The 13,985-nt window shown below is 40.7% G+C and overlaps 1 long non-coding RNA gene across 1 annotated transcript in view; it reads left to right on the top strand.

Moving 5' to 3' along the window:
- The first annotated feature begins 893 nt into the window (after positions 1-893).
- The window catches only part of LOC136048518 (uncharacterized), a 35,015-nt gene continuing 21,923 nt past the window's right edge, over positions 894-13,985 (top strand). The window contains exon 1 of the long non-coding RNA XR_010622187.1: positions 894-986. This is a non-coding gene — a long non-coding RNA (uncharacterized LOC136048518). The remainder of the gene's footprint in view (positions 987-13,985) is intronic.

Raw genomic sequence — 13,985 nt, forward strand, 5'->3', positions numbered from 1 at the left:
TGACCAGCCATGATTTGTTGCTGCTTCAGTGTGGAACCGAGGTGATGAAAGTTGTTCTACAGCTTAGAAACAGGGAAATCCTTCCCCTTTTCCTCCTCACATATGTGCAATAATGTGAGCAAACATGGCTAAGTGCAACTACATGGCACAAGTTGAAACCAAAATCTGTCTGCTGTTCTCCCCTGGGACTGAATCTGTCAAGGCTTCACTATTTCAGGAATACTAAAATAAAACAGTAATATTCTACTGAGCTTCATCCAAACCCAGTTTTGTTATACCAACCATTTTCATCTCCTGCCCATGCCGCTTCCCATCCAAATATGGACAGAATAAATAAAACAAACCCACAGACTTTGCTGCTCTGCTCAAGGCACACAGCAGCTATCCTGTGCACTCATGGAGACAGCGAGGTATCTCACCTCTGTATAGGAACTTTTGTCTAGAATTCTAAGCCTGCTTTATAAAGGAGAGAAGAGCTGTCTCTCTCTTACTTAAGTGGAAGTAAGATGATCAGAAAGTAAACTCAAATTCTTTATAACTTGACTCCAGAATGGAAGGAGGTAAGTAGCTCTAAGGAGAATATGAAGATATGTGTTCATGTATGTCCAGAGATGGGATCTTTAACAGACATGGCCCAGCCTCTCACTGAGTGGAGATGCTGCAACTTCAGTTACCTAGATACTGCCTGTTCACCCAGAAACTTGGTTTCAGAAGGATGATAAGCATGTTAGTGAGGTTCAACAACATCTCTATCCCTGTTGAACTCAGTGGGAAGCTTTCCAGTCAGACCAGACATTAGCTGTGGAACAACCCCTAGCTTGCTTTGGAGACCATCACCAAAACTTCCTAACTTAGGGGAACTTCTCATTCCTTCTTGATTGTTCTGTAGGACAGCTCTCTGGAGATTCAAGTAGATGGAGCCAGCTGAGATGGTGACTTTACAGTGAAAGGACAAATATGCTCACAACAAATTCTCATAGTGGCTGGTGAGCCTCATAAGTAAACTGCTGCAACTAGCAGCAACATTATGCAGACATGCATTTGTAGTCATTTTAGTTGGATGAGCTCATTCAGTACCATGAAACAAAGTTTTATAATTGCCTGGAGGCCACTGTGGGTGCCTTTTAGGATAAATGATATTAATGATGTTATTCAAAAATATTAATGCCATCATATTACAGAGTCCCTCATGGCTCCAAAGAGCACATCTATTAATGATCTTACTTATGATTAAAACATGCCGAGCAAAACAATAGTTAATTGAGCAATGGAAAAAAAAAGTACAAAGGAAGATTTTATCTTCCATGAAAGCAGATTTATACAATTCAGTCTGTGACTAAAATAATCTCTGAGGTGCGCAGGATCATGTTTGCAATCAGAAAATGTCATTGCCTCTTGGACAGGACACAGGAACAGGACACAGTCAGCTTCTCGCCATCCACATTAACTGCTGCACAACTGGTGTGGAAGAGCTTCAGCACTTTCTGGCATGGTACTCTTGGAATGTCTATGCCATCCCATCAGGCCCGTGGAGGGCTACTGAAGCAAAAGGCCTGAGACGAAGCATGCAAAATTTCAAATGTCTTAAATAAGACCCACAGTGAGAAATCCAGGGGGTGGTTAACTGAAGGCAAATCAGGGTTTTGTAGGGCCTTTGTGAGGTGTGGTAAGCGCTGGTGTGCCTCCATGGAGAAAGGCAGGGAGCTTCGGTCTGTCCGGTCAGAGCTCTTCAGTGCCCTGCTTGGGGACTGCTCTCAGGGAGCTCAGGGCTGTAACACTGGGTCCTGAGGAGCCTGCTGCAGGGTTGCCATTAAGTGTATGAGATTGGCAAAGGGATCTTGCAGGCAAAGTACTTGCTGGTGTCCTCATGATGGCAAGGACACCTGTTGCCACCTGAGCTTGCACTGTTGGATCACAGCACTTGGAGAGACCCATGTTTTGTTTGAATTTGGGTTCATTATGTTGTTCTTATGATGTTGCTCATGTAAAGGGTACAGCCAAGGCCTAGTAATAGACCCACCCAGTCCAATCGGATGAAGCTGTGAGGCTGTTGGGTGGACTGAGTTTATACAACCTGCTTTCCTAAGCAAGAATTTTTTCTGGGATCTTTCAGCTCTTTCAGTGAGTAACAGCCTGGCAAGATCTCCAATTCAACAAGCTACCTCAATAAGCAGTTGAAGATTTCACTGAAAACTTCTGAAATCTTCAGACCTGTCCCAACCTGCAACTTCTCAAGTGGTTTCTATTATTTCAAGAGCCATGTGGCTGTACTGAAAGTTTTATTTCACTTCCTCAGGCTTAATTCCCAAAAGTCAACACAGACACCTTGATCAAAGCGTGAGTCTGGCCTCTGGGAACCTATTGCTGGGGTATGCAGCCCTCTGCCTTGCCCAGCCTCAGGGCCAGGGGTGGGATGTCTGTGTCTGGGGTGTCCGGCTCTGCAGTGGGAACAGTGTTTCTTGGGAATGAAGCAGGGATTCCCGTCCCCATGCTTCTTGCTGGCTCTGCCTCTGTCAGCAGCCCTCATCTGGGTGTGCATTTCAGCCCTGCCTTGGCACCATGGTGGGGCTGCTTGCAATGGGGCAGTTGGCATGATCTCATCCTGGACACAATCATTTTCCTCATGCTGGAAAAAGAACGCCTAGGCTATTAGAGAGAGGAAGCTCTCAGTGTCATGCAAGTTTATATCAAACAATTGTTGTACCAAACGAGCTGGAAAAACAATTTTTTAAACACTACTGTACCATTTCCTATTTTTTTTAAAAACAAAATCTCAACATATTTCAACTATAAAAATGCAGACACTGTGTTAACTCTTTACATTGCTTACAAACACACACACACCCAAATGTGGAGGTTTAACCCTAGAACCCCGTATTCTTAATCCTTCTTGCTTGATACTTAGCTCAAAGTTGTGATTCAAAATAAACTGTAATGAAAATTATGCACCAGCCAAGGCAGGAAATAAAATACTTGCCCTACCCTTTCTATCTTGTTCCCCATGATTACAGCCTATTGAGTGTGCCATAAGGAAACACATAACAGAATGAGATCAAATAATAAATGGAAGCAATATATCAGCCCTATACTCCTGCTACCCATAACAGCTTTCACCTCCAATTTCAGTCCATAAGGCCAGGAACAGAACAGCACGTATTATTCATAAGGCAAAGGAAAAGATCTCAGTTGATTTTGCCACTGATCACATAACAGAGAATTTCCTAAAGGAAAGCCAAACCTGAGAAGGCGTTTGGGTTCCAGTCATATATCACAATGCTGATTTTTATTTAGTCATTTATTTCAAAAATAACTATTTTATAGACCCCTGAGATTTTTTTTTTTGACTGGGGGCTGTGAAAATCTCTGAATTGGACATATTTTCTCATCTGAGGGGGGACTTAAGTCTCTACCAATTCTCTCAGAATTAGATAGAAGTGAAACATCCGTGAAGGTTCTCAATGTGACAAAGCTTTGATAAACTGAGCTTGCAGAAGTCTATGCTCCACATTGGTTCCTCACATACAAGAAATGCCTTAAGTTGCCACAAAAATCTGGGTTTAACTCAAAATTGTGAAATGAAACACCAAGTCCAAGATTCCGTTTTCATATTGCTTAATTTGCTGTAGTATATATTTACTTTATGATGTATGGGTAAAAAGGCTTAGATGTGAATTTCATGATTTTAAGAGTTGCCTTATATTCTGTTGCTGTTACATCTTACAACATATTGAGAAAAACATGACTAAAATGTTACAGAAGTCTATCTCTATGTAAGTATTCATTTATTTGTAAAACAGCTGTTCAGCAACTTAAGTGTTCATGACTGCTTATCCCTCATTAGATTTTGCAGTGTGAAGGTTGATGTGATGCACAGGGTGGAACGTTTTGTCTGTAAAAGGCTGCATAAAAATGAAATAGCCATAAATTACACTCATGGCAGAATAAATGTTTTGATTTCTTTTGCAATCACAGTTTTGTTAAGCAGCAGAATTACTTTTGTTGAACTTGTAAACTTTCCAGTGTAGACTTGCTTTGGTTGACAGTACGATTGTTTGGTTTTTTTTCAGCATTTTCAAGATAAGAACTATTTTGATGACAAGAAGAACCTGGCACTTATAAGGAAATGAGGATCAAATGTTAACTTAAGCTTTACTTATTGTTCTAAAATGGTACGCACTTGCAGGGGTTTTGCTGAGGATAAAATGAAGAGGATAAAACGCTGATGAAACATAATGTTAATAAGAATGATGTAAATACATAAGCAGATAATTGTCTGGACAGTTGCATGGAGTTAAGAGGTTCAAGCAATTATCTGTGCTTATTAACTGGTCTGTAAACATCTGCTTCTACTGCTTGCTGGGCTTTACCAGCCAGATGCAAAACTGCTGAGAAAACAAGGAACAGGAAACTGCTGTAAGCCATGAAAATGGGACTCAGCATGGACCGACCAAAGAAGGTTTCACTGAGCACCGACTTAGGGCTGAGTTTGCAAGCTGAGGACCTTGCATATAAGGAAAAGCTTTCTTATGATGAGGGTGGTGAGGCACTGACACAGGTTGCCTAGGGAGATGGTGTCCTGTCCCTGGAGACACTCAAGGTCAGGCTGGATGGGCCTCTGAGCTCCTGATGGAGCTGTAGGCATCCCTGGCCATTCCAGAGGAGCTGGACTATGTGGCTGTTAGTGGTCCCTTCCAAATCAAATGATTCTATGATTCTATCACCAGGTTGATTTAATTTCCAATCATGCCTTTGCTCTGAAACTTCATGAGCCAAGCCTCCTGCTGTCACCCTCCTTTAAGCCACCTTGCTGTGGCTTCTCATTGGCCAGGGGTCTGTGGGTGCTACTGCTGAGGCATGCAATAAATTGACAGCCCTCTGCTGTGGGTGTTGTAGGGGATGAGCTAAGTGCTCACAGCCCATCCACAAGAGGAGAAGATGATGCTAATGTGTGTGGAAAAAAACACCAAAAAACACAAAATGAGGCAGGCAGGAAATAAATGAAAAAAAAGAATCCAGGAGAAAATGGATTTTATGTTGTATTTAAGCATGACTGGGGGGGGTACCTATGAAATGAAAAAAAATGGTTTACTTGCCTGTAGGGTTTGTTTGTTTTTTAAATTTTGCTTTAAAAAAGAGCAGGAAAAATCAAGAAAACTGTCAGTTTCTCATCAGCTGGTGGACTCACAAAGCCCAAGATGAGAGAAGCTCTGCTATTTCTCAGCAAGAAACATGTGGCTCTCAGATTTGGTGCAGGGACCCCCTTGCAAAACCTGTTTGGGTGAGTTTCGGTTTATGCTGGTCTCTGAAGTTATGCAAGCAGATGGATTTTTATTGGAAGAAGAATGTCATGAATGAAAGCAGGATTAGCTTTGTGGAAAATCACCTGTGCTAAATACAAGTTTGGGTCAGTGACTGATTTAGTGGTAGCGGATGGAAGAAGCCAAACATCTGTTTCCCTCGATCCATTTTAAATGTTTCCCTCATCCTTTCATCACACCAAGCTTACAAGTATTTCAAGATCAAAGCGTTCAGCTTCCTGAGCATTTCCTATATTTAGCAAATACCTGAATGAAACGATGACCTTTCTCCATAAGAGATGAGCTGGCAACTGAACTAAGATTCCTACATGTGCGCACAGTTTTCTTCCAGATATCCAGCCTGGTCACAAGGGGCATGGTTACACATCCTTGTAGTGTCAAAGCCCCCCTGTCAATCAGTTACAGACAGCACAAGGATGTCCTTTACTAAAGATACCACTGATCTGGGATGTGTAATATTACAGGAGGGCCAGGCTTAGCTTTCCAGCCCATGCAAACTGCCAAGATTTTGACATTTTTTGACTTGAACTCCTTCTCTAGCATTTAAAGGACACTGCTTCAAATCTTCTACTTTTATTATTTCTAAGAATCTTAATTAATTTGCATGTATCTGATGGAGGCATGCTGTAGAATGCATATTCGCACATATTCTGTGTATTTACTGTGTATTTTAGTAATCACAGGTTGCAGAAAGAAATAGTGTTAGAAAGTAGAGCATCATTTTCCTCTTCCATCCAAAAGGTTAAACAGGGGTATTTGGACAATCTTGAATCTGAAATGATTTCCAAAACACATTTTTTTTCAGTTTCATTGGAGAACTTCCCACCAGTTCTATAATGAAGCCATTCAAAATAGACTAAACAGGCAAAGTATTTAAATTACAGTATTCCAAATGGCAGACACTTCAGAGAGAGGCAATGGTACATGCCATGTGTTTTTTGACACATCTCGGTTCTTCAGTACATTATGTATTAAAAAACATTTCTCTTTTTTCCACAACACTTTTTGAGGAGGGAGAGGAGCTTTATGGTCTTCTTTGGTCCTTTTATGGTCTTTTTTGCTCCTTGGAGCAAACTTGCTAACCAAATACACTCACGATGAAGATTAATACAATTGGCCAAACTGTATAATTGACCTATTGTTAATTAATGTCAAGATACATCATTTATTTGTTAGTAGTTATTTTATGCTTTTGTACTCTATATTCTCTTATTTAATATTTGATTATTATCTTCTTTTTAAACAAAAAATTGGAAGCTATCTTGTCCCATGTGCAGCTTCTAGGAGTGCTTAGATTGAAAAGACATTTCCAAGAACTGACTGGAATGGATAATTATTTTTTTATTTTAGGTTTTTTCCCTGTCTCATCTATATTGACATGGCTGTCATTTTAATTTAATAATATTGCAATTGTTCAAATTACAGTTTTCTGTTGCTGATGGATCAGCAGTTCTCCCATCAAGATATATGAAAGTGTACACAGTTTGGGGTGGGGCAAGGAATTTAATATATTTTTATGCAGAACTCATGTATACTAAAAAAAATGAGCCAATTTCCATGTGGAAACAGATTTGGCCTCCTTTAAAAACTGGCTGACTTCCTTGGAAAATGTATCCATTTTGGCCAACACCACTCTAAACTAACAGAACTTTCTTAGCAAACATTTTGAACCCAAAAAAGCAGTACAGAAAACTTTTCAGGATGAGTTTGTTTGCTGTTTTATCCTTTTTCACTTGTCATCCAGCTATAAATTAGGCTTTGTCTCATGGTAAACAGCTTCAGTCTTTTCAGAAGTGCAAAACAACAAAAGCAACCAGCTATTGAAAGCCTGGGTTTTCATCTGTGTTTTCTCCTCATCTGGAGCATGTTGTTGACCACACCATAGAGCTCCCTAGTGCCATGCTGTAATATTCATTTGGTTCACCAGAAAAAGGAAGGCCAACCCAAACTGACCCTTAAAAACAACTTAGATTCTCCTCCTGCATCACAGACAGAAAATTATCAAGAGCAAACCATCCGGGCATACTGGAAATGGAGAAAAAACATATCCTTTTGCTGTTACTGGGGAGCTGAGTGAGCACATTACTGTGCACCATACTAAAGCTTTCCTGTAGAGTGTGGCTTATGCCAAGGCTTGGTATATGGCTATCGACATGTGGAGTGTTTTGTCTCTGCCTCTGTGAATGCAGAGGGATAAATTCATGTTTGCACAATGCCCTCAGGACTCATACACTCAGATCAGGTAGGAACAGCAGTAAGAATTAGTGCACTTCTTCCTTTTGAGAAAGGCTGTTGTGTTAGTAGAGGATGAGGAATGCTTAAAGCCTCGTGTTTGTTTTATTTTTTAAATAATGAACTATCTTTCCTTCTTGCCTCTCTTCCATCCCACTCCTGACAAATTCCACTCTAAGCAATTGGCTTTCATTGTCTGGCAACTGTTTTTCACACCCTGACCAGCATATGATCAGGTGCTGCTGTCAGAGCACAGTGAGGTCCTTTCAAGGTACAAAGATGCAGGACGCTGCTGGAGGATCCTCATGCTCTTGCCCCAGTGCCCTTTCCCTATCATCTGATCCATCACAGCCCTCCCCTAGTGTCACCCACTGCTTCAGGTGTGCCACCTGCTACCAGAATGGCCACAACAAGGCCCTCTGGGTCCCAGACAAAGCTGAAGTCTTCAGCTTCCTTCCTCTTTGGGCTGATGCTGAAGGCAGTGAGGTTAAAATGATTTGCTATAGGTCACACAGCAAGTAAATGGGAGAACAGTTATTACAATTTCCCCTCAGCTTTAATGTAGTGAGTTCAAGACCCACTCACTAGCTGCTTAAAGATGTAAAGAAAATGGTCTTCAAGGATTTCTGCCTTCAAGGTGGGTTTTAATATATGATCATGTCTTTCCCTTCTGAAAATACATATTAAAAACTACAGTGTTATTTCTTTTCTTGTCGATGTCAGTGTAATGGTAGGAAGAATATTGTCATTTGGATTGCTAATGTGCTATTCCAGGTTGTCATAGCAATAATATATGATTATTCTGTTCAATTTTTATTCAGGAATTGAATTCAGTCTTCATATTTAAACTGAAATTGCTGATTTTCTCAAGCGATTGGTGTCACAGTTCGGACAAAATATTTAAAAGAATGGCCAATTCACATACTTTTTCATCTTTCTGATAATTTATATCTCTTCTTGTGTTTTCTGTCCTCAATAGAGACATCCTGAAGCTGGTTCAGTTAATCAATATATTTATGCAACAGTCAGGAGCTGCCATATGGTGACATTCTCCTCTGAGCCTGTTCCTGACTCCTGGCTGGGTCTATTCCTGGATTTACTGAGAAACCTCTGAGAATAACAGCTGGGTGTAAAATGATAGCCCGAGGGTGCTGTCCAACATACACTTCAGATTTCTGATTATTTATACATTTAGGCAGAGAGTGATGAAGTGGAGCTCACTCTCCTTACAGTTCCTGATTATATGAAGCAGGTTTCTGTACAGGCCCACCAAATGCTTTATGATTGAAGGGTTGCAACAGCATCCCAATGGAAAGTAAACTGGATATAGGTGCATCTATAGAATGAACCCACTGAAACACAAACCACATACTCAAGGCAAGGCTTGTTTGGTGCTGTTTGCAATTGTGAATACTGAGGCTGTTGGAAAGCCCTGAAGTCTTTGATGGTGGATTGAAGTTTTTAACTTATCCAAAGGTGAACTCCTGAAGAAGGGGGAAGCGAGTTTCTTGGTCTCTCTCATTGTGGAGTTATGTGTTCACTCTTTGATCATTTCTGCATGTGCTTAGAGCTGCAAAGTACAAATGAAGCCACTCTGTGTTTGGTTGCACCTGGAAACCACTTATTTTGAGACCTTCTTAAAGCTGCTTGTGTTTTTATCCTGTAGCACATATTGTCGAGAACCACGGCCAAAGACAGTTTAGATCTCAAATAGCACAGTTTTTTTCCCTCTCAGTATGTGCTATATCTACATTTCATGGGAAATGAATTGGAAACTGGCTCACTCTCACTGCAACTCAATGTATGGTGTTTGATCCCATTCCACACGCATTTCCACAGCATATACAGCCCCAGTGCCAGGGGTACCTCTGAGGTACATCTCAACCAACAGTCCCAAATGTTTGTCTTTGGTCTGGGAAAGGGTTGTCCGAGTGGGAGGAGTTGCCTGCAACTAAATTTGCAAAACGGCTTCAAATAAAACCAAGTTACTCAGCTTTGAAAAACAATGAAGAGCCTTAAAATTTAAGCTAGACTTTTCTTATGTGGGTATTACGGAGTGTAAGAGCACGAAAAGATGAGGAAGATAAAGCAGAGTAATTTAGTCTAGATTATGGGTCAGCACAAACAGCTTGGTGCTTGGTAACTTTTCTGAGGATGAAAACTTCTGTGGGTTACTTGGGTAGGACAAGGCAGTGCTGGTGGGGTTGCATGTACAAGACATGTACAGCTGACTTGATATGACTTGATATGTTTTATTTTAATTACACACTACTCTCATATGAGTCCAAGGCCTTTTCACACTTGTAAATATGTTCAAGCCTGAAGTTGTAGGCATCACCCTTAAATCATCCACATTTCTAGAAGCTATTGTTCCCATGAAAGAATGATTTATATTTCATACATGTAGGAGAAAATGATCCTATGGAGAGTATAATATTTTCCTAGATGGACTATTACTATGCAGAAAAATATTACCTTAAGATTAATTCATCCAAAGTTTTCCAATTTCCAGATACAATTTCCAATTGACTTAAGATGTAAGACAGATTTTCCAGGTAGACAGAGGTCACAGGATGTTTTTACCTGGGTAGTCATTATGAACAGATAAATGTGCAAGAGCTGATTAGAAACTAATATTTGATTCATCGAAATAGGACCTCAGCATAGTTTTGTACTCTACCATTTGTGGAAATAAAAGCCTGAAATTCTCTAATATCTACTGCCATTTTCCTTTCTTGCTGCAACAGGCAAAAAGAGAGGGGAGCCAGTTTTAAACAAGGGTTCATGCAGACCTTTGAAGATTTATGCTGGAAAGTGTTTTGACATTTATAAGGCACGTTTAATCACCTCAGGTGGTGTAGAGTAGATACTTTACTGCTGACACTGAGAAATTACAGGAAATATTTGGATGTGGTCATGGTATAGTGGGAGGTGTTAGTATCTCTTGAGGCTGCACAGCCCAGTCAGTAGTTCATAGACATATTATGGTATTATTCATAGAACAGACATGGGGTTTGAGCTGGGTATCATATTTTAGCCTTCTCTCCATTGCCTTCTGGAATCCAGCTGCTGCCTTAACTTGGAATTTTTCTCCTTTTCTCTGCAAATAACACAGCTGTAAGGAAGTGCAGATCAGGGAGAGGCTGAGTACCTGGATGATACTGTGATCATTGCTCCTAGAGAATGTTACACCCCATACTTGTTCACCTATACAACCCAGAAGCAATGCTTCCTGCACATGCAAATAAGCAAGCAGAATAAAACCCAGCAGCAGATCTTGGTACAGATCCCATGCATTGAATCAGTCATAACATCAACATTATCCCTAAATTTTAGGAACAGATTGAGTCCAGCCCCATCTGTCTTTCCTCTATCTGTTGAATTATTTCTCTTGAAGGTGATTTCTAAGCAGAAATTTCTTGCTACTCTGTCCTTCAGTGATACAAGGGCCAAAACCCAGAAACAAATCAAAATGTAATTAAACAAAGTCATTTCAGATTTTAGGTAACCTGTTATAATCCTAGAAGTCTCTTAACTTAGAACTGTAGAGTCACACCTTGATCTGCCAGCATTTACCTGTACTTGGAGTGAAATAAGCACCTTCTCCATTTGGGGAGAGGGGGCCTGGGAGGACCAAGGTCCACTGTGCACTCAAAAGCTTGGTCAGGAGCAAAAGGAGATAAGACTGGAGATAGAACTACCTTCAGTGCATCTGGGGCTGAGTCTGATGGCACCAAGCTGAGATGAAATGGGTTCCTGGACCATAGGCAGAGGTATAGATGGTCCAGGAGAGCCTGGATAGGACATAAATATCCACCAGTATATTCAGGGCCTAGATGTTCTCTCCCATTTCCTCCACGTTTCTCAAGTTATCTTCACAGGACCAAAGGACAGGGAGCAGTCACTTGGCAAAGGAAGCAGGAATGTGCATTCAGAGGTGTCAGCTTGTTAAAGACTGCTCTGAGCTTAACAGCACTTGTGAACCAAGGAGTAGAAATGATTGAATTGAGACTGTGTCCTAGGAGATCCCTGCTGTGCATAGCAGCTTACAGTCATCGTGTAGTCTCCAAGAAGGTAACCTCTACATTTTGTTAATGATTTAAGCAAGACTAAGGTTACGGCTCTACATTTAGGGAGTCATCTTAGGAAAAAGATATTGTAGTTCCTTTAGAAAACTGCAACTTGTGACAGGGACCTTCATTGTTGCTGGACAGCTCTTCAGAACAAGATAAACAGTTATATGTTACATGACTGACCACATAAGAGTCTGTTCCTACCTCTTTCATGGCTGTAGTCCAAACATATTTCATCCCGTATACATGCCCATATAAACACTAGCACCTTGCTAATGAGTAAGTTAGGGAAAATATTGCCATAAGGGTCTCTTTACCATAAAGGGAGTTAGAGGCAAATATATGACACAGATCTTTGTGACCTGAACTATCATCTACAGGGAGAAAGTTTTGCTTTGTTCGGAATATAGCTTCGTACAGGGATATGCATTCTGATATGAATTTCCTACACCAAAGCCAAGACCAGATGAATCCAGACCAGAGAGCTGGTTCTTATCTTTGGCATGCATATCTGTGATCTTCTCCATGCAGTCCCTCTTAGGAGGGAAGTTTTTATTAATGGTTTTATTAATGTCCAAATATTTTGACCATCATTCTGCCCTTGCTATAGAGCCAGCATGTAACAACAATGTTTTTAATTGTTTGCTCCCTTAGAATGGGTCTTTCATGTCCTTCAAATGTGACTTTAGTGTAGCTGTGACAATTCTTTTCCTCCTTAGAATGCTCACTGTGGCAGTAACTGGTTGTGACAATAGCCTTGGATATATTATTAGAAATTATGTGACACGAGTTTTAATAGCTGGTTTAACTTCCCATTAGTTCATGCTGGTTTTTAATGAACCAAAGGTGAACTTAGAGCCAAGAGGATCAACACAGCATTAATTTCTTTTCTGTTTGCTCATTCACAGCACATTTCCAAGAAATCCCTTAGGTCCTGACTATTTTATTGCCTGCAAGGCTTTACTTCCGGGATGCGTAAGGGCCCTCCAGGCCATGGGACAACCAGCTGTCCTGATGTGACTGCCTTAATAACCCTGGTAGGAGAACACCAGTCAGGGAGAAATGGCAGCTTTGGGTGGGAGATACAATCCAGGGCCCTACAACTGATATAAGTATAGGTGTTCAGCCTAGACAAAAATACAGAAGTGTGTCTGTACTGCCTCTGGGTATTTGACCCTCATGAGGAATCCTAAGTGGAACGCCACACACCCATGCTCAATGGCTACTTCAACAATAGTAGAAAAAGCAATTTCCTTGTCCTCAACACACCACGCCTATGTGATAATCATGGTGTCTGTGCTCCATTTTGGAACATAAGTGAGCCACTAAGAGACACATACTGCTCTTTTTGTGATAATGAGGCAAAAATATTCTTCCTCTCAAAAGGTGTGTTTTGTTTTCTGCCAGCTGATGCAGTGAAGCAGATTTCCCAATTGGCAGCAAAATGAGATGTTGTAATTTCCGAAGTGTTTGGGCAGTTTAGAGGGCTTGGCAGAACATGGAAACTTTTTTTCAAGAACTGGAGGCCAGAAATTTGCTTGGCTACATAAAAGTCTCCCCCTGCATCCTCATGTGCTCCCCCAGATCTGACCTTGTGCCCAGGGATGCTGAGGAGCTTTGGCCCTCATCTTCATGGGGAAAACAGCAGCCAGAAGTGGAAAAACACCTGCATGAAGCTCAGCCAGCCAGAGCTGCCAATCTGAGGGAGTCTAGTTAGAAATAAAAAGACTTTGTCCTGCCAGTAATATTCCTTTTTGGTCAGACACTTCATATAAACTGCATTGCATCTAATAATTTTCATCAGCACATTGTCCAGGTACTTTGCTATGCACTTCTTTCAGTGAAAAATCTACACTGGGCCCACTGATTTTCAGCAGAACACTGTATGGGTACTTACTTTGAAATGTATTTCTGTGAATGAAATCTCAGCAAAACGCTGATTCTAGCATCCCTGAATACTGGCATTACTAATAACTAATGTCTGAATTTAGTCTCAGTCTAGACCTGGCATGTCAGCTTTGACTTGAACTAAAATGCTCATCCAAGCACTTTTTGTTCTTGCAATGTTGGATTTCTCAACCTATATTTCTTAGCTCAAGAGCTTCTCTTTCCTTTTTTCTTCATGCTTTTTTTCTTCTTTTTCAGAGCTTCATGACATTTATTTTTCATTTATGGAGATGTAATTTACAGATGAGAAGCAAAGGATGTCTCAGCAGTGCTTAGTAGACTTGATTTTTAATTTTTTTATTCACTGTCCTCGAAATTGTTCAAGAAAGATAATGAAACACATCAATTCAGGTAGCCAAAGACTTCCTACTGCATTTACAGGCAAACATATTCCCATTACTGATACTGGTAATGG

This window comes from Cyrtonyx montezumae, unplaced genomic scaffold (genome assembly GCF_038088225.1).
Source record: "Cyrtonyx montezumae isolate F1298 unplaced genomic scaffold, pur_monq_1.0 scaffold_2, whole genome shotgun sequence".
In the NCBI taxonomy this organism is placed as follows: domain Eukaryota; kingdom Metazoa; phylum Chordata; class Aves; order Galliformes; family Odontophoridae; genus Cyrtonyx; species Cyrtonyx montezumae.